We start from the raw sequence: 24,881 nt of genomic DNA on the forward strand, positions 1-24,881 counted from the left end.
TCCACTTTACCGTTCCTCTCCGATCTTCCAATCCCCTCCTTCTCTCCCTCCTCTTGTCATTTCAATCCTACACCCTCTCCTCTCGTCCCTCCAGTCCTCTAACCCCCCTTATTTCGTCCGTCCAATCCTTTAACAGCCTCCTCTTGTACCTCCACTCCTCTAACCCCTTCCTGCTGTATAGCCCTTGTGGCTTAGCGCTTCTTTTTGATTATAATAATAATAATCTAACCCCTTCCTTTCGTCCCTCCAATCTTTCCCTCGTCCCTGCTCTGCCTGTCCCCCAATTCCTCTTATTGTCCTTCCACTCCTTCCTTTCCACTCTTATCTTCCGTCGCTCGACTTCTCCACCCACCTTCCCATCACTCCATTCCTTCACCTGCTTTTCCCCGTCTCTCCAATCCTCCAACCCCATACTCTCGTCCCTCCGCCACCCTTTCCCATTCCTTTACCCCACCTCCCCTCCCTTCCCTCTGCATCCCACGTGCGTCAGAGTAAGACAGACAGACGCCCAGCTCGTGGGGATAAAAGCATCTTCTTATGACGCCAACGCTGGAAGAGTGAGGCGCCGTTCACCAGACAGCTGCTGCTGTTGGTGTGCTGTATAAAGCTAGATCAACCTTCTTCCACACTTGTACTATACAAATGGTTTGTAAGTTTATTTAGGTACAGGTACACACAAATACAGGCACATAAATTATCATATGTCTAGATTATCCAGAATAACCCCTCAAAAAATCAAAGTAACTTATTTTCATTTGCGTCCATGGTTATAATCATAACCATGATTTTTAAAGGGGTGGACCGGTAAGCCAGCGGAAGGTCTCGGTCAAATGACCAAAAGCTCCAGCTGCGGGGTCATCCTATGACTAAGACCCGCTTCAGGAAACACTTGTCCTGTAACCTGACAATCCTTGTCATTACACAAATAACAATGAACATAGGAAACTTTATGACGTCCGATTTGGGCCATTAACTAGTAACACTATTAAGGTTAATGTAAAATTTAATAATTTTGTTCCAAAGAAACCTTAGAAAACTTACTTAAACTTATTATATAAGTGCAATTTAATTTAGCCTAAACCAACTAAATATATTTTAGATAAGTTTGCAATAATTTAATAATAAACAAACACAGTGAAATATATATTTTTGTTAGGTTCAGAATGATTTTTGCGAATTTATTGCATACACATATTTTCGCTTGCTTTACTCGGCAAGAAGAGCTTTGCTATATAAGCTAAAATTGAAAGTTTTACCTATTCGGCACGACATTACATATATCCTAGGTAGTAGGTTGGTAGACAGCAACCACCCAGGGAGGTACTACCGTCCTGCCAAGTGAGAGTAAAGCGGAAGCCTGTAATTGTTTTACATGATGGTAGGATTGCTGGTCTTTTTTCTGTCTCATAAATATGCAAGATTTCAGGTACGTCTTGCTACTTCTACTTACACTTAGGTCACACTACACATACATGTACAAGCATATATATACATACCCCTCTGGGTTTTCTTTTTTTTTTCTTATTAATTCTTGTTCTTGTTTATTTCCTCTTATCTCCATGGATAAGTGGCACAGAATTCTTCATTCGTGAGTCATGCGTGTCGTAAGAGGCGACTAAAATCCCAGGAGCAAAGGGCTAGTAACCCCTTCTTCTGTATATATTACTAAATTTTTTTAAAATGTGAATCTTTCGCTTTTCTTTTTGGGTCACCCTGTCTAGGTGGGAAACGGCCGGTTTATATATATATATATATATATATATATATATATATATATATATATATATATATATATATATATATATATATATATATATATATATATATATGCATAACAACCACTGTGAAAGAATTAAGAAGTGCCAAGCGCTTTCGTGACTACTCACATTATCAAGGAACAATGAAAGTAAAGCATCAAAGGAAGGTATATAAAGGGGTAGCCCACACCTCACTATCAGATCCCACAACAAAGAAACACCTGACGCGAGACAGCAGGCCCGCCCGGCCGAACTAGACAGGTCCTTCATACAACCCACCAAAAAACTATTCTACCCAAGAAAATAAGAAATTTAAAAAATTTATTATTTTCTTGGGTAGAATAGTTTGTTGGTAGGTTGTGTGAAGGACCTGTCTAGTTCGGCCGGCAGGCCTGCTGTCTCATGTCAGGTTTTTCTTTGTTGTGGGATCTGATAGAGAGGTGTGGGCTACCCCTTTATATACCTTCCTTTGATGCTTTACTTTCATTGTTCCTTGACAATGTGAGTAGTCACGAAAGTGTTTGGAACTTCTCTATTCTTTCACAGTGGTTGTTTTGCATATTCTGAAATCACCTGTTTTCTGTGATCTTATTGCATATATATATATATATATATATATATATATATATATATATATATATATATATATATATATATATATATATATATATATATATATATATATATATATATATATATATATATATATATATATATATATATATATATGCTTAACAATTCGCAAACAGGCGAAATTATTTACATTGTCTATACGTCCACAGCAGGACTCGACGACCCTGCTAACTCTGTATCAGAGTCCACAGTACTTTACCACGGAGCTAGACCCAAGATAAGTATGGGCGCTTAGCCGAAGCTAAGCGATGTTACCCCATACCCCCGGGCACCAATATTTTTAGTAACTCCACACCCCTTCTTAATTTCCACACTCTGAAATCTCTGTGTAATATTTACACCACACATTGCCCTTAGACACAACATCTCTACTGCCTCCAGCTGTCTCCTCGGCGCAGCATTCACAACCCAAACTTCACACCCACATTAGAGTGTTGGTACCACAACACTGTCTTACATTCCGAGGTGGTTCGGACATGTAGAGAGAATGGAGCGAAACAGAATGACTTCAAGAGTGTATCAGTCTGTAGTGGAAGGAAGGCGGGGTAGGGGTCGGCCTAGGAAGGGTTGGAGGGAGGGGGTAAAGGAGGTTTTGTGTGCGAGGGGCTTGGACTTCCAGCAGGCATGCGTGAGCGTGTTTGATAGGAGTGAATGGAGACAAATGGTTTTTAATACTTGACGTGCTGTTGGAGTGTGAGCAAAGTAACATTTATGAAGGGATTCAGGGAAACCGGCAGGCCGGACTTGAGTCCTGGAGATGGGAAGTACAGTGCCTGCACTCTGAAGGAGGGGTGTTAATGTTACAGTTTAAAAACTGTAGTGTAAAGCACCCTTCTGGCAAGACAGTGATGGAGTGAATGATGGTGAAAGTTTTTCTTTTTCGGGCCACCCTGCCTTGGTGGGAATCGGCCGGTGTGATAATAAAAAAAAAAAAAAAATATATATATACATATATATATACATATATATATACATATATATATATATATATATATATATATATATATATATATCAATAACAACACTGTGCTAGCCAAGGATTCGAACCCATGTTGTTCTGGCCGGCCTCATGGTAAGCGAGAACCACATGACTCTTTGAGCCACAGGACCACCCAACCCTACAAGAATGGCGCAGTTAGCAGAGCTAGCTGTTGGGCCGCCATCCGAGGGCATACGGAGGTGTGGGAGCTTCTAAGCTAATTTCATTCTCATCCCTGTTTGGTGTACTAGCCTCATGAGCAGTAATTATATATTATTGTAACCACGAACGAGTGGTATTGATCAATAACAACAATGCTGCTCGTGAGGCTAGTACACCAAACAGGGATGAGAATGAAATTAGCTTAGAAGCTCCCACACCTCCGTATGCCCTCGGATGGCGGCCCAGCAGCTAGCTGTGTGCTGGCTGCGCCATTCTTGTAGGGTTGGTTGGTCCTGTGGGTTAAAGCGTCATGTGGTTCTCGCTTACCATGACGCAGGCCAGTACAACATGGGTTCGAATCCTTGGCTAGCGCAGTGTTCTTATTGATCAATACCACTCGTCCGAGGTTACAATAATATATATATATATATATATATATATATATATATATATATATATATATATATATATATATATATATATATATATATATGTACACTGACTCTCTTACCTTCGTGAGTTAGTGTAACAAGTTAATGGTCCAAGTTGAACTGAAACGTTTTCATAAATATGAGGGTTATTTGTGTGATGTTCCAGTCACGGTATTATGTCACTGTGTCTTTATAAACCTAACCTAACCTAACCTAAACTAACGTAACCTAACCTATCCTAACCTTCTTCTCGAGTTAATGATTATCTTGGGGTTTCAGACATAACAGAGAGCAGACGGCACAGAAATGAACTTGAGAGTATTCATTTGTATTGCTATTTATTGATGAGTAAGACACATGTGCAAGTAATTAGACACTTCTAAAACATTTGGGAATCTCTATTATGGAAATGTTACGCCAGCAATCGGTTTCCTCAGTCCGGTACAGATGACGAGAAGGAGATTCCGAAATGTTGCAAAAGTGGTAAATTCTTCAACTTGACAAGATTTTGCTCGTGTTTTTAACCTCGAAGGGTTAGCCACCCATGATAACCCAAGAAAGTTAGTGCGTCTTCGAGGGACTGTCTGTCTTATTTCCATTGGGATCCTTCAATCTTGTCCCCCCAGGACGCGACCCACGCAAATCGACTAACACTCAGGTACCTACTTGTTTAATAGGTCTACGGGGACAGCAGGTGTAAGGAAACAGGCCCAGTGTTTCCTCCCAGACGGAGACTGAACCACGGGCACTCAGTGTGTGAGGCGAGAGCGTTGCCTACCAGGCCACGGCTTTCTAACCCATTTACATCACTTGTGCAACACTTGTGATGACAGTAGAAGCAAAGACATGATTTGTACGTGATCAGTCCCTCAACCTGCAAGGCAGACAATACTGTAAGCCATTTGCAATATGTCTGCTCATTTATTGATAATATTGTACGTGTATTGTATACAATATCGACAAGATGAAAAATTAAACATATGTGCAACATCTGAGTATCTTATTTTGTAGATGTTTCGCCATCCAGTGAATTTATCAATACAAATTCATGCGTCTAATTCTTTATTGCTATTATTAGTAACTGTAGACAATGAAAGGTCATGTATATATGCCTATCTACTTATCTACACAATCATACAACTGATATATGTGATACTTGTAGCTGATATTCGTGTAGTGTAGAATGAAGCTGATGAAGGAGTAAGGAAGGTTTTGAGCACTAAGGGGCTTGGACATCCAGGAGGTTTGTGTGTGTGTGTGTGTGAGAGAGAGAGAGAGAGAGAGAGAGAGAGAGAGAGAGAGAGAGAGAGAGAGAGAGAGAGAGAGAGAGAGAGAGAGAGAGAGAGAGAGAGAGAGAGAGAGAGAGAGAGAGAGAGAGAGAGAGAGATAAAAGAGAGAGGAGTTAACAAGTAAGATTTACCTTGAGATAGGTAGACAGATTAGGTTCACAATAAGACAGACAAAGTTCACAACTCAGTCTCTGTTACGAGCGGCGCGACATTCTTCACGGAGCAGCTTACAGTAGTAGCCATAAAAATAAGGAATGTGTATCTTCCGATATTAACATTCTATAAATGGTCAAGTTTTGCCTGCCCGTAGTGTATTATCCAGCATTCCCGTCCCACACCAGACTTCTTAGTTGATGGCTTGATCATCCAGGCAGTTGCTGTCAGCACCACGCATCTCCGGCGTAGTCGCCACAGCCCTGTTAATGAGGATCTGACTTGAGAATTTATCTAGTTTTCTCCCGTTGGAAAAAAATAAACGAAATTTATTTTAAAAACAAGAATTTTATTGATTTAATATTGAAGTCGAGTACTGTACTATATCAGAGTCTGGGGAAGGAGGGGTAATCAGGCTCGCAATGGAAACACACAGGTTCAATCCTGGCCTGGGTGGAGGTAGTATGTAAACCTTACATCTGTTGTCATCCTGGGAAATAATAGTACATCACAGACTGACCTGGGCTATTAATGAGCTGTGGTAAAATGGCAGCGTTTAAATTCAGTGGCTTAAAAAAAAAAAGTCCCTACCAACTTTAGTACACTAAAATAAGAGTAATGTTGGAGAGAGAGAGAGAGAGAGAGAGAGAGAGAGACACGTCGAAGAGTAAGACCTGATTGAGAGAAATTTTCGTTCTGTTTCGAGGTTCGTCAAGACTCGATAAAGCGCTACGCACAGCGATAATTTGTACAGGTGAAAGTTCGTGCCACAACCTGTCGTTTCTTCGTCACTGCAGAGGCGGTGCATGTACATCCAGCACAGAGGCGGTGCATGTACATCCAGCACAGAGGCGGTGCATGTACATCCAGCACAGAGGCGGTGCATGTACATCCAGCACAGAGGCGGTGCATGTACATCCAGCACAGTGGTGGTGCATGTACATCCAGCACAGAGGTGGTGCATGTACATCCAGCACAGAGGCGGTGCATGTACATCCAGCACAGAGGCGGTGCATGTACATCCAGCACAGAGGCGGTGCATGTACATCCAGCACAGAGGCGGTGCATGTACATCCAGCACAGTGGTGGTGCATGTACATCCAGCACAGAGGCGGTGCATGTACATCCAGCACAGAGGCGGTGCATGTACATCCAGCACAGAGGCGGTGCATGTACATCCAGCACAGAGGCGGTGCATGTACATCCAGCACAGAGGCGGTGCATGTACATCCAGCACAGAGGCGGTGCATGTACATCCAGCACAGAGGCGGTGCATGTACATCCAGCACAGAGGCGGTGCATGTACATCCAGCACAGAGGCGGTGCATGTACATCCAGCACAGAGGCGGTGCATGTACATCCAGCACAGAGGCGGTGCATGTACATCCAGCACAGAGGCGGTGCATGTACATCCAGCAGCATTATTGAAATCAGTTTAACTGGAAGTAGTCTTGTGCTCGACAAAACTTATATTGATATACATTATTATTATTATTTTATTATTATTACTATTAGAAGTAGTAGTAGTAGTAGTAGTAGTAGTAATAGTAGTAGTAGTAGAAGTAGTAGTAGAAGTAGTAGTAGCAGTAGAAGCAGCAGCAGCAGCAGCAGTAGTAGTAGTAGTAGTAGTAGCAGTGGTAGCGGTAGTAATAGTAGTAGTAGTAGTAATAGTAGTAGTAGTTAATTTTCTTATTAATACATCGGCCGACTTCTTTTTCTGGGCGGCCTGAAAAAGAAGAAACACTTTCACCATCACTCACTCCATCACTGTCTTGCCAGAGGTGCCTAAACTACAGTTAAAAAACTATTATTATTATTATTATTATTATTATTATTATTATTATTATTATTATTATTATTATTATTATTATTATTATTATTATTACTATTATATGGAAGGGTTGGAATCATAGGGATCATGTAGAGCTTGAAGAATGGTATCAGATTTGATCCAAAAACCACGAGGATTAATCCTGATCATATTCTGTAAAGAGAAATCTTAAAATTATTAATTGCGATTACTAGCTAACAAAGGTAATTGTCTGCAACAATCATTGTTCTCAGTCTTACAGAAGCCACAACCACAGACAGTCTGCAACAATCATTGCTCTCAGTCTTACAGAAACCACAGCTACAAACAGTCTGCAAAAATCATTGCTCTCAAGCTTGCAGAAGCCACAACCACAGACAGTCTGCAACAATCATTGTTCTCAGTCTTACAGAAGCCACAACCACAGACAGTCTGCAACAATCATTGCTCTCAGTCTTACAGAAACCACAGCTACAAACAGTCTGCAAAAATCATTGCTCTCAAGCTTACAGAAGCCACAACCACAGACAGTCTGCAACAATCATTGCTCTCAAGCTTGCAGAAGCTACAGCCACAGTCAGCTTAATTATCTCTGGCTACCACCGCAGTACATGCTCTAATTAGCTTAAAGATTCGAATGTAACATGATAGGTTCTGAGCACCGTTTTCAGTGCTTAAGCTACGACTCACAACAGGAGCTGTTGGTGCAGAAAATCGGAAATAAACTACCGTTACCAAAATAAGAAGCAGTTCGGATATAATTATTTTAATTATTATTATTATTATTATTATTATTATTATTATTATTGTCGTCGTTGTTGTTGTTGTTGTTATTGTTATTGTTGTTGTTGTTGTTATCATCCTTGGTGAAGCGCTAAGCACCCTGGGGAAAATAATTTAATCCGGGGAAGGAAAGGGAAGCTCCAGTTCCTGGGATCAAGATCACTTTAACCTTAGTGCACCCCTCCCTCCCCTTACTGAGAAAGTCAGAGGAAACAGAAGAGCGATGAGAAGAAGGAAATCAAGAAAAAAAAATAGAAGCAAGAAGCACCGGAGACGAAGATACAATAAATAGGAGGAAGAGGAATTGGTAATAAGAAAAATGCAATAAAGAAGGAGAAAATGAAATGAGGATAATGTAATAAAGAAGAAATAGGGATAAGAAGACAGTAGGAGAGAGTAAGAAACAACGAAGAGAAGGCAAAACGAAGAATGTTAAGAAACCTCTTTATGTGCAAGCATTTAGTTCACATCGAGACGTTCCAAATGTGTTCCAACTTTAGAACAGATAGTGTTCGTGTAAGTTTACGATAGTTAGTGTTCGAGTGAATTTAAAGCAGCCAGTGATGTTTATGTAATGTTAGAAAAGGCTGAGTTCGTATAAATTTAGAAAAGGTGCAGTTGACGTAAGTTTAGAACAGTGTTCACGTGAGATAAGGAGTGTTCATCTGAATTTAGGACAGACAGTGTTCACTTGAAATTAGGGCGGTGTTCACCTGAGTTTTGGATTGACAGTATTCACATGAGTTTAGGATACAGTTCACGTGACTTTAGGACATTGTTCACGTGCGTTTAGTAGTGTTCACAAGAGTTTAACGCAGCTCACATCAGTGTAGACAGAGAGTATTCACCTGGGAGCAAATCGAACTGGCTAAAAGCCTGTCCGAGTTGAGACTCCTTCCCAGATGCGCCCACACGTCGGACCGACCCCGGGTTCGCTCCGCATTAACGAATCCATCGATAACAAGAACACTTGCACGAACACAACAGCTTGTAACACCACACCACTCACGAGGCAGCTAGTCCCCAAGAAAATGGCGTGTGTTCCGAAATATCACATTTCTCTGGCCACTTCCCTGGTTCTGCGGCCTTTAATTCGAACTGTCTCCATAACTCATGTCAGGCGTCGTACGAGAGCACTTGGTTAAGTCACCTCGCAGACGCTGGTTGGTCAGAGAGAGGGCCGAGATAGCGATTTAATTGGTCACTTGTTGTTACTGGGTTTGGAGGTGCTGAGTCAGGGAGGTTGGTGTCGCCAGCCTGTCGCCAGCTGCCAGGCGGTGGCGACCCAAGTCTTGCCTAGAGCACTGTACCAACTCCCCCTCTACCGTCCCTGAACCACCCCCGCCTCCTCCTCACAGCCCGCCATCTCTTCCCCATCACCCCACCACTACTACCCAGATTCATTCCCAACACTGCCTCACCCACCCTTATGCTTCACATAATATAACTGCATTCGCCAAGAGGGGACGGGGCAAATCACATGACTATGTGACTGATTTTCGAACGGAAATTTTGCATTCTGCTAGATTTACATATGATAAAATGGGACATGAAAAAACAATTGCATCTACATGCGCACTGGTGTTAGTAGCAACAAATTCAACAAACGCATTATATCGTTAACAACAATGGTAAACAAAAACCGGCAAGTTAATGAAAGAGACACATGTGCAAAACTTGGGAATTTTTGCTGGAGAAACGTTTCACCTGCGCAGAAGCCTTCTCCAACAGATAATTTTAAGGTATAAACTGCATTAGCCTTGACAGGTGGTGTTTAGCTTCTTTGCTTTGATAGGTGGTCCTAAGTACAGTAGCTTTGATAGGTGGTCCTCAGTACAGTAGCTTTGATAGGTGGTCCTCAGTACAGTAGCTTTGATAGGTGGTCCTCAGTACAGTAGCTTTGATAGGTGGTCCTCAGTACATTAGCTTTGATAGGTGGTCCTCAGTACATTAGCTTTGATAGGTGGTCCTCAGTACATTAGCTTTGATAGGTGGTCCTCAGTACAGTAGCTTTGATAGGTGGTCCTCAGTACATTAGCTTTGATAGGTGGTCCTCAGTACAGTAGCTTTGATAGGTGGTCCTCAGTACAGTAGCTTTGATAGGTGGTCCTCATTACAGTAGCTTCGATAGGTGGTCCTCAGTACAGTAGCTTTGATAGGTGGTCCTCAGTACAGTAGCTTTGATAGGTGGTCCTCAGTACAGTAGCTTTGATAGGTGGTCCTCAGTACAGTAGCTTTGATAGGTGGTCCTCAGTACATTAGCTTTGATAGGTGGTCCTCAGTACAGTAGCTTTGATAGGTGGTCTTCAGTACAGTAGCTTTGATAGGTGGTCCTCAGTACAGTAGCTTTGATAGGTGGTCCTCAGTACAGTAGCTTTGATAGGTGGTCCTCAGTACATTAGCTTTGATAGGTGGTCCTCAGTACATTAGCTTTGATAGGTGGTCCTCAGTACATTAGCTTTGATAGGTGGTCCTCAGTACAGTAGCTTTGGTAGGTGGTCCTCAGTACAGTAGCTTTGATAGGTGGTCCTCAGTACAGTAGCTTCGATAGGTGGTCCTCAGTACAGTAGCTTTGATAGGTGGTCCTCAGTACAGTAGCTTTGATAGATGGTCCTCAGTACAGTAGCTTTGATAGGTGGTCCTCAGTACAGTAGCTTTGATAGGTGGTCCTCAGTACAGTAGCTTTGAAAGGTGGTCCTCAGTACAGTAGCTTTGATAGGTGGTCCTCAGTACAGTAGCTTTGATAGGTGGTCCTCAGTACAGTAGCTTTGATAGGTGGTCCTCAGTACAGTAGCTTTGATAGGTGGTCCTCAGTACAGTAGCTTTGATAGGTGGTCCTCAGTACAGTAGCTTTGATAGGTGGTCCTCAGTACATTAGCTTTGATAGGTGGTCCTCAGTACAGTAGCTTTGATAGGTGGTCCTCAGTACAGTAGCTTTGATAGGTGGTCCTCAGTACAGTAGCTTTGATAGGTGGTCTTCAGTACAGTAGCTTTGATAGGTGGTCCTCAGTACAGTAGCTTTGATAGGTGGTCCTCAGTACAGTAGCTTTGATAGGTGGTCCTCAGTACAGTAGCTTTGATAGGTGGTCCTCAGTACAGTAGCTTTGATAGGTGGTCCTCAGTACAGTAGCTTTGATAGGTGGTCTTCAGTACAGTAGCTTTGATAGGTGGTCCTCAGTACAGTAGCTTTGATAGGTGGTCCTCAGTACAGTAGCTTTGATAGGTGGTCCTCAGTACATTAGCTTTGATAGGTGGTCCTCAGTACAGTAGCTTTGATAGGTGGTCCTCAGTACAGTAGCTTTGATAGGTGGTCCTCAGTACATTAGGTTTGATAAGTGGTCCTCAGTACATTAGCTTTGATAGGTGGTCCTCAGTACATTAGCTTTGATAGGTGGTCCTCAGTACAATAGCTTTGACAGGTGTTCGGTATTCAGCCTCTTAGCCCGTGACGGCTTCTTGATGCAAGGAAGTGGATCTATTTTTCCCATTGCTGGATTCTAGTCTATTGCTCCCTATTTGCCATGTGCTGCATGACCCATAAATATGTTTATCTTGGTACAGGTACACCTAAGTACAGTTATCATACCTAACTCAAGAAATCATAATAACACGATTGCAGTCGGACTGGAGTTTTATGACTCTGTGAGAGCGGGTTCAATCCCCGCCCTTGGTATTATCATACCTAGTAACATATGTGTAAATTATTACCCAGGATAATCCGGAAAAGTGAAAGTGACTTATTTCCACTGGGGCTTTTGTAATAGCTTATCACTTAAAGCCTAGCTGTTAGATACAGAAGAAATCAGTCATTATCATCAATAATATCATGACTGATTTCTTCTGTATCTAACAGCTAGTCTTTAAGTGATAAGCTATTACAAAAGCCCCAGTGGAAATAAGTCACTTTCACTTTTCCGGATTATCCTGGGTAATAATTTACACATATGTTACTAGGTATGATAATACCAGGGGCGGGGATTGAACCCGCTCTCACAGAGTCATAAAACTCCAGTCCGACTGCAATCGCGTTATTATGATTTCTTGAGTTAGGTATGATAACTGTACTTACGTGTACCGGTACCAAGATAAACATATTTATAATAATAAACATAATAATAATAATAATAATAATAATAATAATAATAATAATAATAATAATAATAATAATAATAAAATCTAACCTTATGAGTAATTATGATTGGAGCAGTGTTTATAAGAAACAAAAGCTGTCCCAGCTACCACACAGGCGTCTATTTTTGGCCCATAACTACAGAATGTATGTAAAAATACATATAAATATATATATATATATATATATATATATATATATATATATATATATATATATATATATATATATATATATATATATATATATAGCTGAACTATATGGTGCCGATGACACCAAAATAGGCCGTCGAATTCATTCTGACGAGGACATTCGAGCACTCCAGGAAGATTTGAATAGACTGATGCAGTGGTCGGAGAAGTGGCAGATGCAGTTTAATATAGACAAATGCAAAGTTCTAAATGTTGGACAGGACAATAACCATGCCACATATAAACTAAATAATGTAGATCTTAATATTACGGATTGCGAAAAAGATTTAGGAGTTCTGGTTAGCAGTAATCTGAAACCAAGACAACAGTGCATAAGTGTTCGCAATAAAGCTAATAGAATCCTTGGCTTCATATCAAGAAGCATAAATAATAGGAGTCCTCAGGTTGTTCTTCAACTCTATACATCCTTGGTTAGGCCTCATTTAGATTATGCTGCACAGTTTTGGTCACCGTATTACAGAATGGATATAAATTCTCTGGAAAATGTACAAAGGAGGATTACAAAGTTGATCCCATGTATCAGAAACCTTCCCTATGAGGATAGACTAAGGGCCCTGAATCTGCACTCTCTAGAAAGACGTAGAATTAGGGGGGATATGATTGAGGTGTATAAATGGAAGACAGGAATAAATAAAGGGGATGTAAATAGTGTGCTGAAAATATCTAGCCTAGACAGGACTCGCAGCAATGGTTTTAAGTTAGAAAAATTCAGATTCAGGAAGGATATAGGAAAGTACTGGTTTGGTAATAGAGCTGTGGATGAGTGGAACAAACTCCCAAGTACCGTTATAGAGGCCAGTACGTTGTGTAGCTTTAAAAATAGGTTGGATAAATACATGAGTAGATGTGGGTGGGTGTGAGTTAGACCTGATTGCTTGTGCTACCAAGTCGGTTGCCGTGTTCCTCCCTTAAGTCAATGTGACCTGACCTGACTAGGTTGGGTGCATTGGCTTAAGCCGGTAGGAGACTTGGACCTGCCTCGCATGGGCCAGTAGGCCTTCTGCAGTGTTCCTTCGTTCTTATGTTCTTATGTTCTTATATGAAGAATCACGAGATGAATTTTTGGAAGTAAGTCAGCCAAGAAGATTGCAATGACGAAGAGCATCTCTCTTGAAGGACAGCAAAGGCCGCAAGACTTTATAAAGCCCTCATACGCTGTGTGCACTATTTTCACGTATATTCTGTGGTCTCTGTCTGGCGCTTTCCTTATCAAGCACATCACTCCACCATTAGGTTTTCGAAAAATGAACTTCAAAAAAATAATATTTATTAACCCAGTGAGAATGTTGTCTATATACTTACACATGAGACAAAGGAACTAGGCCCCATAAGGTGTACATCTGTATATACGCCTACAAATTATGGCTCATCTGTTGCAAGCAAATTTAGCGTATATGCTTAATATACCTTATTATATTTTAATAAAGATATATGTTATGTTGTCTATATGTTCCTCAGTAAGTGAACAATCACATCATAGCGTTCAAGAAAGTGATCATAAGGCTGACCACTTGCTTGTGATTTGGTCACCATCGGTTTGTATGCTAAACTACCAGAAGTACTTGAACCCAAGACTAAGCCTGGCTACTATAACGTCAGTCAGTCTGTTTACATTGCAAGTTCTTCTGTAAATAAGTTTATCTAGGTTCATGTTATCTTAGCGAGTTTTGGTTTTATGAAGAGTTTATTGTGAATTCCTAAGACATTCTCATTCATTATTTACTTCTCTCCTAATATTATTCCTTGCGATTAACACTGATATACTAAATTTAATTGGATAGAGAGAAAGAGGGAGAAAAGAGAGAGAGAGAGAGAGGTAGGGGGAGAGCCAGGGTATGGAGCGTGACACAGGAAGGAAGAAACAATGAGGTGAGGGGAGGCCCACACTTCCCCTCGGTGTGCCATGTCCTGTAGGGGTCAGCCCTCACTGAGGGAGCAACTGCGCAGCTGATACTACCCTCCCTACTTCCCTTATTCTCCCATAAGCACCATACTACCCCTCCCTACTCCCTTCATCCTCCCATAAGCAGATTCTTTCTCTCCCCTTGTCCCTACTTCCTTCATCTCCCAGTAATCACCATACTCCTCTCATCCTCCCATAAGTACCATACAAGCCACCCCAGCTACCTTTGTCCTACCATAAATACCATAGCAGTTAGCAATGACCCACTTCCTCATACGCTACCAGCGTCCACGGCTGGCGTATACACCACCATAGTGCATGCGCTACAATAACGCACAATATATATATATATATATATATATATATATATATATATATATATATATATATATATCAATAACAACACTGCGCTAGCGAAGGAGTCGAACCCATGCTATTTTGGCCCGCCTCATGGTGAGAGAAAACGCATGACGTGCGTCATGCAGTGTTATTATTGATCAATACCACTTGTTCCGTGGGTACAGTAATACACACACACACACACACACACATATATGTATATATATATATATATATATATATATATATATATATATATATATATATATATATATATATATATATATATATATATATATATATATATATATGTATATATATATATATATATATATATATATATATATATATATATATATATATATATATATATATATATATATATATATACATATATATATATATATACATATATATATATATATACATATATATGTCGTGCCGAATAGGTAAGACTAGTAAATTATCAAGAACTCATTTAAAATTAAGTTCTTTCTAAAAAAATTTTTAAAGATATAATTTTTCTTTCATGTTAATGTAAAAAAATAATAATTTTGTACCAAAAGAACCTTAGGAAACTTACCTAACCTTATTATAACAAGTGCAATTTAATTTAGCTTATTCCAACTAAATATATTTTAGATAAGTTTACAATAATGCAATAATAAACATACACAATGAAATATATTTTTTTCGTTAAGTTCAGAACGATTTTTGCGAAATTATTACATACACAAATTTTAGCTTGCTTTATTCGGCAAGAAGAGCGTTGTTGTTTAAGCCAAAATCGAAACGTTTTACCTATTCGGCACGACATATACATACATATGTTCTAAGATTGCCCGAAACATTAGCTAAAATTTCCTCAACAAAGTGTGATCCAATTATGAATTGCTTCAACCATGGTATTAAGGCTTTTATTTCTCACACTTTATCCAAGAATTGGACAAAATGAAAAAATAGCAGTTTTCTATTAAGCAAACTCTGAGGTAGTAACATGACGCAGTTGTCTCAGGTCGTTGTGGGTCGTCTTCTATATCACGTTGAGGAGCTATGTCTTAAATCCCCTGTTAACAGCAAGTTGGGTTGCCAGACTCACCCTCGAGGCTGACTGCTTCCCACACTCTTATCCACAACAAGGACTTCCTCCAGTTTAGCATTTACCCAGGGAAGGGTTACCTGGATGAGCACGAACTGGTTAAGGAGGTTCTCCAGGAATTATTTTGTTTTTGCCTTCGTCGCGTCTTACAGGAAAGGTACTGGATGAGTAAGACTGTGTGTCTAACTTGCCCTGTTTCCTGACAAACCTTGCCTACCCTAACCTAATGTGTCTCCTCAACAGCGTCTTGAGAAATACAGGCATATATATAAACACATACACACACACACCTTGGCAGGTGGCTATTTCATCTCATCCCCTGCATGCATCGACCGACGGGAGAATTTTACAATGTTTAGAATTCGCAGAATAGGCGAAATATTCACAAACACTAATCTCTGGTCCAAGTAGACTCGAACCTACGAACCTCGGGACAAGATACACAGTGCTCTAACCACCCAGCCACACTGTATCTCGTCCCAAGGTTCGTAGGTTCGAGTCTCCTTCGACCAGAAATTAGTCTCTATTTTATATAGGGAAAAAGTTATTAGCTTCTCAAAAGCATCTGGTCGTGTTGGGTCGGGTTGGGTCGTGCTGGGTCACTCATTTGTCACACCAACTGCCAGTAAGACGTCACTCAGCAGCGGCACTCGCTCGCTTGTAATAATGCTTTTTTGTGCTTACTTAAATAACGAAATAAGGTGGGACTTCAATCTTTTTTTTTTTCAACAAGTCGGCCGTCTCCCACCGAGGCAGGGTGACACATAATCACTGATTTTACAGAGGTGCCAAGAATACAACAGTTTAGAAGTATATAAGTAAAAAAATACACAATATATCCCTCCAAACTGCCAATATCCCAAACCCCTCCTTTACAGTGCAAGCATTGTACTTCCCATTTCCAGGACTCAAGTCCGGTTATATAAAATAACCGGTTTCCCTGAATCCCTTCACTAAATATTACCCTGCTCACACTCCAACAGATCGTCAGGTCCCAAATACCATTTGTCTCCATTCACTCCTATCAAACATGCTCACGCACGCTTGCTGGAAGTCCAAACCCCTCGCCCACAACACCTTTAACTCCTCCCTCCAACATTTTTGAGGGAGACCCCTACCCCGCCTTCCTTCCCCTACACATTTATACGCTCTCCATGTCATTCTACTTTGATCCATTCTCTCTAAATGACCAAACCACCTCAACAATCCCTCTTCTGCCCTCTGACTAATACTTTTATTAACTCCACACCTCCTAACTTCCACACATTGCCCTTAGACAGGACATCTCCACTGCCTCCAACCGCCTCCTTGCTGCAGCATTTACAACCCAAGCTTCACACCCATATAAGAGTGTTGGTACTACTATACTTTCATACATTCCCTTCTTTGCCTCCTTAGATAACATTTTTTGCCTCCACATATACCTCAATGCACAACTCATCTTTTTTCCTTCATCAATTCTATGATTAACCTCATCCTTCAAAAAATCCATCCGCTGACACGTCAACTCCCAAATATCTGAAAACATTCACTTCTTCCATACTCCTCCTCCCCAATTTGATATCCAATTTTTCTTGATCTAAATCATTTGAAACCCTCATCACCTTACTCTTTTCTATGTTCACTTTCAACTTTCTACCTTTACACACACTCCCAAATTCATCCACTAACCTTTGCAATTTTTCTTTAGAATCTCCCATAAGCACAGTATCATCAGCAAAAAGTAACTGTTTCACTACCCATTTTGTATTTAATTCCCCAGAATTTAATCCCACCCCTCTCCCGAACACCCTAGCATTTACTTCTTTTACAACCCCATCTATAAATATATTAAACAACCATGGTGACACTACATATCTCTGTCTAAGACCTAATTTTACTGGGAAGTAGTCTCCCTCTCTTCTACACCCTAACCTGAGCCTCACTATCCTCATAAAAACTCTTTACAGCATTTAGTAACTTACCATCTATTCCATATACTTGTAACATCTGCCACAATGCTCTCCTATCCACTCTATAATATGTTTTTTCTAAATCCATAAATGCAATAAAAACTTACCTACTTTTATCTAAATACTGTTCACATATATGCTTCAAAGTTAACACTTGATCTACAGATCCCCTACCCACTCTAAAACCTCCTTGCTCATCCACAATTCTACTTTCTGTCTTACCTCTAATTCTTTTAATAATAACCATACCGTACACTTTTCCTAGTATACTCAGTAAACTTATTCCTCTATAATTTTTACAATCTCTTTTGCCCCCCTTCCCTTTATATAAAGGGACTATACACGCTCTCCGCCAATCCCTAGGTACCTTCCCCTCTTTCATACATTTATTAAACAAAAATACCAACCACTCCAACACTATATCCTCCCCTGCTTTTAACATTTCTGTCATGATCCCCATCAGTTCCAACTGCTTTACCCCCTTTCATTCTACGTAATGCCTCACGCACCTCCCTCACACTCACATCCTGCTCTTCTTCACTCCTAAAAGATGGTATGCCTCCCTGGCCAGTGCATAAAATTACCGCCTCCCTTTCTTCGTCGACATTTAAAAGTTCCTCAAAATATTCTCGCCCTCTACCCAATACCTTCATGTTCCCATATACTAACTCCCCTACTCTGTTTTTAACTGACAAATCCATTCGATCCCTAGGCTTTCTTAACTTGTTTAACTAACTCCAAAAGTTTTTCTTATTTTCATTCAAATTTCTTGACAGTGCCTCTCCCACTCTATCATCTGCTGTCCTTTTGCACTCTCTCACCACTCTCTTCACCTTTCTTTTATTCTCCATATACTCTGCTCTTCTTATAACACTTCTGCTTTGTAAATACCTCTCATAAGCTACCTTTTTTTCTTTTATCACACCCTTTACTTCATCATTCCACCAATCACTCCTTTTTCCTCCTGCACCCACCCTCCTATAACCACAAACTTCTGCCCCACATTCTAATACTGCATTTTTAAAACTATTCCAACCCTCTTCAACCCCCCCATTACTCATATTTGCACCAGCCCACCTTTCTGCCAATAGTTGCTTATATTTAACCTGAACTTCCTCCTCCCTTAGTTTATACACTTTCACTTCCCTCTTACTTGTTGTTGCCATTTTCCTCTTATCCCATCTACCTCTTACTCTAACTGCAGCTACAATTAGATAATGATCCGATATATTAGTTGCCCCTCTATAAACGTGTACATCTTGGAGCCTTCCCATAAATCTTTTATCCACCAATACATAACTACTTTCATTACATGCTATATCATATCTTGTATGTTTATTTATCCTCTTTTTCATAAAATATGTATTACTTATTACCAAACCTCTTTCGACACATAGCTCAATTAAAGGCTTCCCATTTTCATTTACCCCTGGCACCCCAGATTTACCTACTACTCCCTCCACAACATTTTTACCCACTTTAGCATTAAAATCCCCAACCACAAGTACTCTCACGCTTAGTTCAAAACTCCCCATGCATTCACTCAACATTTTCCAAAATCTCTCTCTCTCCTATATATTTCTCTCTTCCCGAGGTGCATATACGCTTACTATAACAGACTTCTCACATCAAACCTTTATTTTACTCCACATAATCTTTGAATTAATACATTTATAGTCTCTCTTTTCCTGCCATAGCTTATCCTTCAGCATTATTGCTACTCCTTCTTTAGCTCTAACTCTTCAATCTGTCCCTCTAAAATTCAGTAATCACCCTTCTTCATTAGTCTTTCCTTGGTTAGAGCAGGGAAGCGGCAACGGTGATCCGCCACGAGGCAAAGAGGGACTGTTTCTGCTCCTCGTCCTTGGTCAGCGATGTGTTGAAGGTCTGATCGTTCTGCTGCATCGTTCATGACCTTCAAAGAGCCTGCAGACTTCTTCATTTCCAGGAACGTCGTGTTTGTTTGGGGTCTTCATTCAAGAAGGAAGATTTTTCCTTCTCCTTCCTCTGCTCAGCAATGACGGTAAACATCTTCAGTGTCCTCTAAGTCAAGAACTCCTCCTGTATGACTCCGATCTCTGGGACACTTTGCAAGCAACGAGGGCACCATTGTTTCTTTTCCCGCTCAAGGTTAGTCACCATCTTGCGCTTTGTCGTAATGTCCACTTTCTCTTCAAAGAACGCCAATCCAACCAGGTGCTCCGCTAGATACCAAAGATGGCGTGCAAAAGTGATGGCAGCAGCATTCGCGATCTCTTTGTCTGGATATGCTCAAAGGGTTTGGAGGAAGTCCAAGTCTTTGCGAGGGACTTGCATGCCACATGGAGCACTCATTCCAGAACCAGACGTAGATCAAGGCGATGAAGCGTGAGAGTAGGTTCTGCTTCAGGTGAAAGAATTGTGATATGCGAAGTATATCACTTCGTGTAGGAAGCCATGCAGTTGAGAAAAACTTGAAGGGACACCCTACTAACCACCATTCCGATGCACTTCATGTACTCGGTGTTGAGGATGCCATCTGCAATAGAGAGAAACCAGAGATGAAGTTTTGCACAACCTTTAAATATGCATGAAATGGTCCAGATTTTGGAGCACAGTACAGGCTCATATAGTGGAAAAAAATTACATTCTGGAGCGCAATTCCTTTGATGTTTTAAAATTAACATGTATTTTTGGACCGGTCTAATATATATGTATATATATATATATATATATATATATATATATATATATATATATATATATATATATATATATATATATATATATATATATATATATATATATATATACATATATATATATATATATATATATATATATATATATATATATATATAGATATATATATACTTGTATATATATATATATATATATATATATATATATATATATATATATATAGATATATATATATATATACATATATATATATAGATATATTTTATATATATATATATATATATATAATATATATATATAATATATATATATATATATATATATGATAAATATATATGACTTCCAGCAAGCGTGCGTGAGCGTGTTAGATAAGAGTGAATGGAGACGAATGGTACTTGGGACCTGACGATCTGTTGGAGTGTGAGCAGGGTAATATTTAGTGAAGGGATTCAGGGAAACCGGTTATTTTCATATAGTCGGACTTGAGTCCTGGAAATGGGAAGTACAATGCCTGCACTTTAAAGGAGGGGTTTGGGATATTGGTAGTTTGGAGGGATATGCTGTGTATCTTTATATGTGTATGCTTCTAGACTGTTGTATTCTGAGCACCTCTGCAAAAACAGTGATAATGTGCGAGTGTGGTGAAAGTGTTGAATGATGATGAAAGTATTTTCTTTTTGGGGATTTTCTTTCTTCTTTTTGGGTCACCCTGCCTCGGTGGGAGACGGCCGACTTGTTGAAAAAAAAAAAATATATATATATGCATATATATATATATATATATATATATATATATATATATATATATATATATATATATATAGATATATATACATATATATATACATATATATATATATATATATATATATATATATATATATATATATATATAAATATATATATATATATATATATATATATAATATGCATATATATATATATATATATATATATATATATATATATATATATATATATATATATATATACATATATATATATATATATATATATATATGTCGTGCCGAATAGGCAGAATTTGCGATCTTGGCTTAAATAGCAACGCTCATCTTGCCATATAAGACAAGTCAAAATTTGTGTATGCAATAATTTCGCCAAAATCATTCTGAACCTAACGAAAAAAATATATTTCACTGGGTTTGTTTAGTATTAAATTATTGAAAACAAATCTAAAAGATATTTAGTTGGGTTAGGCTAAAATAAATTGTTCTTGTTATAATAAGGTTAGGTAAGTTTTCTAAGATTCTTCTGGAGCAAAATTAAAAATGTTTACATTAACATTAATGAAAAAAAAAAATATCTTTAAACGTATAAGAGAAAATTTTAGAAAGGACTTAATTTTAAATGAGTTCTTGCTAATTGACCAGTTTTACATATTCGGCACGACATCTGTATATATATATACATATATATATATATACACATATATATATATATATATATATATATATATATATATATATATATATATATATATATATATATATATATATATATGCAGAACAACCACTGTGAAAAAATAGTGAAATTCCAAGCGTTTTCGCGACTTCTCACATTATCAGGGCACTATGAGGCATATGAGGATGAGACTACACCTCGCTGCCCCCCCCCCACCACCACCACAAAAAAACATGACTTTTTATGATGATGTAGGCAGGTAGTCAGTGACCCATGAAACAGCTTATATTCTGCCCAAAAAATTGTCTGATGTATCTTAAATTCTTCCCAGATTTTATTAATTATACATGAATCCAATTTATATAACCCAAAAAGCAATATTCATATTATTTTCAAAACTACTTTTCATGAAACATGATTCCATTATATTCCTGTCGACTATGGACTTGCTTGATATAAGTTTCTCGGTCTTTTGATAATCAATTGGATGGTTAAAATCTCTCACACGAATAAACAGATCATTAGAATCATGTGTACTTCTAGTGCTATATTTATGTTATTTTAACATTAGTTCAAGAATTTTACCAGTCTGACCATAATAAACTTTATCACATATTTGACACGGAATCATATAGACACACCCGTCAGCATTTTTAAGGGATTTTTTTAAAATCACTTCGGGTGTAGGGAGTGCACCACACAGATTAGCTAGCCACCTTGCCAAATATCTTTCAGCACTTCTTGGCACCATCAGTTAAGCCCATCACAAACACTCAAGCGACCTTCTCTCTCGAATTTCCAACCTGAATGTTAAAAACAAAAGCATGGCTTCCTTCGATGTCACAGCCTTCTTTACCAACGTTCTTGCTGCTGCTGCAATAACATTCTGAGACAGAGGCTCACTGAAAACCACGACCTCCCTTTAGCTAATCTAGATTTCATCAGTATAGTGGATCTCTGTGTTAATTTCAACTTCTTCAAGTATCAGGACAACTGTTACAAACAGTGCTTTGGGATGGCAATGGGCAGCCCGCTCAGTGCTGTGCTTGCCAAACTTTTCGTGGAAAACCTATAGACAGAGAAATTCAGCAGCCTCATTCCCAACACCGTTACCTGGCTAAGATACGTTAATGATATATTGGTTTTCTATCAGAGACGTCTCAATATCCAGGCCTTCTTCAACAAGATCAATGCAGCCTAACCATCAATAAAGTTTGCACTTGAACTCGAAAAAGATGGCAAGCTTCCTTTCCTTGACGTCCTCCTGTGCAGATCTCCCGACAGTGACAAACTTTTCTTCAAAGTGTATAGAAAACTTACCAACAAGGACGATTTATACATTTCTATTCACACCAAGACACCCGCAAAGAGAAGTCTTTACTGGCTTCTTCTTGACAGTTCTTCGCATCTCCAGCCCTTGTTTTCTTGAAGAAGAATGTATTTACATAACACAAGTCTTTACACGTCTTCAGTTTCCATCTTCATCCGAGTTGGCAGACTCAAGGCACAAACTATCCTCAAAAAGTTGCCCGTGGAACAGACCTCTAAGCAGTTCATGGTGCTCCCATGAGGTGATGTTGCCAGGAATACACGCCGGGCACTTGCTAACAGTAATATAAATGTTTCCACCATAAACACATCATCTACGAAACGTAGCCCCACCTCTCTAACTTCTACAGCAGGCGTCTACACCATCCAATGTGGATTCTGTCCCATAAAATATGTAGGCATCGAAATGCTAGTAACAGAGACGATTTAAGATACGCCTGTGTCCTCAATAGAGACTCCACGGGGCATTTGATGAACTGGGATGAGGCACAACTCGTTCTCACCGTACAAGACCTTCGACGCCTCGCTAATCGCCTTCACCGACATAACAGAACGTAACACTAGAAACTACAAAATTTCCGAAATATTTGCACACATGATACTCAACCAGGCAAAGCACCACCAATCCAGCAACACAGAAGTCACATGATCTCATCGTCTACCCGTTCTCATCCCAATATGGCATTCTTCAGGTCACCATGCGGCACACACACCTCACTCTCCGCCTATATATACGGTCTTTCAACCTCTGTATGTAAGAAGTGATCAAGTCCCAGGACCGAAACGGTTTCTAATAAACCAACTTGTCGGTATTTATTACCATATATATATATATATATATATATATATATATATATATATATATATATATATATATATATATATATATATATATATATATATATATATATATATATATATATATATATATATATATATATATATATATATATATATATATATATATATATACATATATATATATATATATATATATATATATATATATATATATATATATATATATATATCGTGCAGAATAGGTAAAACTGGTCAATTAACAAGAACTCATTTAAAATTAAGTTTTTTCTAAAAATTTCTCTTATACGTTTAAATATATTTTTTCTTCATTTATGTTAATGTAAAAATTTATAATTTTGCACCAAAAGAATCTTAGAAAACTTACCTAACCTTATTATAACAAGCGCAATTTATTTTAGCCTAACCCAACTAAATATAATTTAAATACGTTTACAGTAATTTAATACTAAACAAACACAATGAAATATACGTTTAAAGATATATTTTTTTCATTAATGTTCATGTAAAAAATTTTAATTTTGCACAAAAGAATCTTAGAAAACTTACCTAACCTTATTATAACAAGAACAATTTATTTTAGCCTAACCCAACTAAATATATTTTAGATTTGATTACAGTATTTTAATACTAAACAAACACAGTCAAATATATTTTTTTCGTTAGGTTTAGAATGATATTTGCGAAATTATTGCATACACAAATTTTCATTTGTCCTATATGGCAAGATGAACGTTGCTATTTAAGCCAAGATCGCAAATTCTGCCTATTCGGCACGACATATATATATATATATATATATATATATATATATATATATATATATATATATATATATATATATATATATATATATATATATATATATATATATATATGTATATATATATATACATATATATATATATATATATATATATATATATATATATATATATATATATATATATATATATATATATATATATATATATATATATATATATATATTAATATAT

At 38.4% G+C, this 24,881-nt stretch overlaps 1 long non-coding RNA gene across 2 annotated transcripts in view; it reads right to left on the bottom strand.

The window, feature by feature from the left end:
* Positions 1-4,504: 4,504 nt before the first annotated feature.
* LOC138853909 (uncharacterized) overlaps positions 4,505-24,881 on the bottom strand; it is a 52,488-nt gene continuing 32,111 nt past the window's right edge. Inside the window, exons 1-3 of one of the 2 annotated variants that reach the window (XR_011393097.1) lie at positions 8,846-9,067; positions 5,383-5,667; positions 4,505-4,836 (exon numbers count right to left, since the gene is read on the bottom strand). This is a non-coding gene — a long non-coding RNA (uncharacterized lncRNA). Of the gene's footprint in view, positions 4,837-5,382; positions 5,668-8,845; positions 9,068-24,881 lie in introns of those variants that run through there. The other variant, XR_011393098.1, reaches the window with a different exon arrangement.

This window comes from Cherax quadricarinatus, chromosome 3 (assembly GCF_038502225.1).
Source record: "Cherax quadricarinatus isolate ZL_2023a chromosome 3, ASM3850222v1, whole genome shotgun sequence".
NCBI lineage: Eukaryota > Metazoa > Arthropoda > Malacostraca > Decapoda > Parastacidae > Cherax > Cherax quadricarinatus.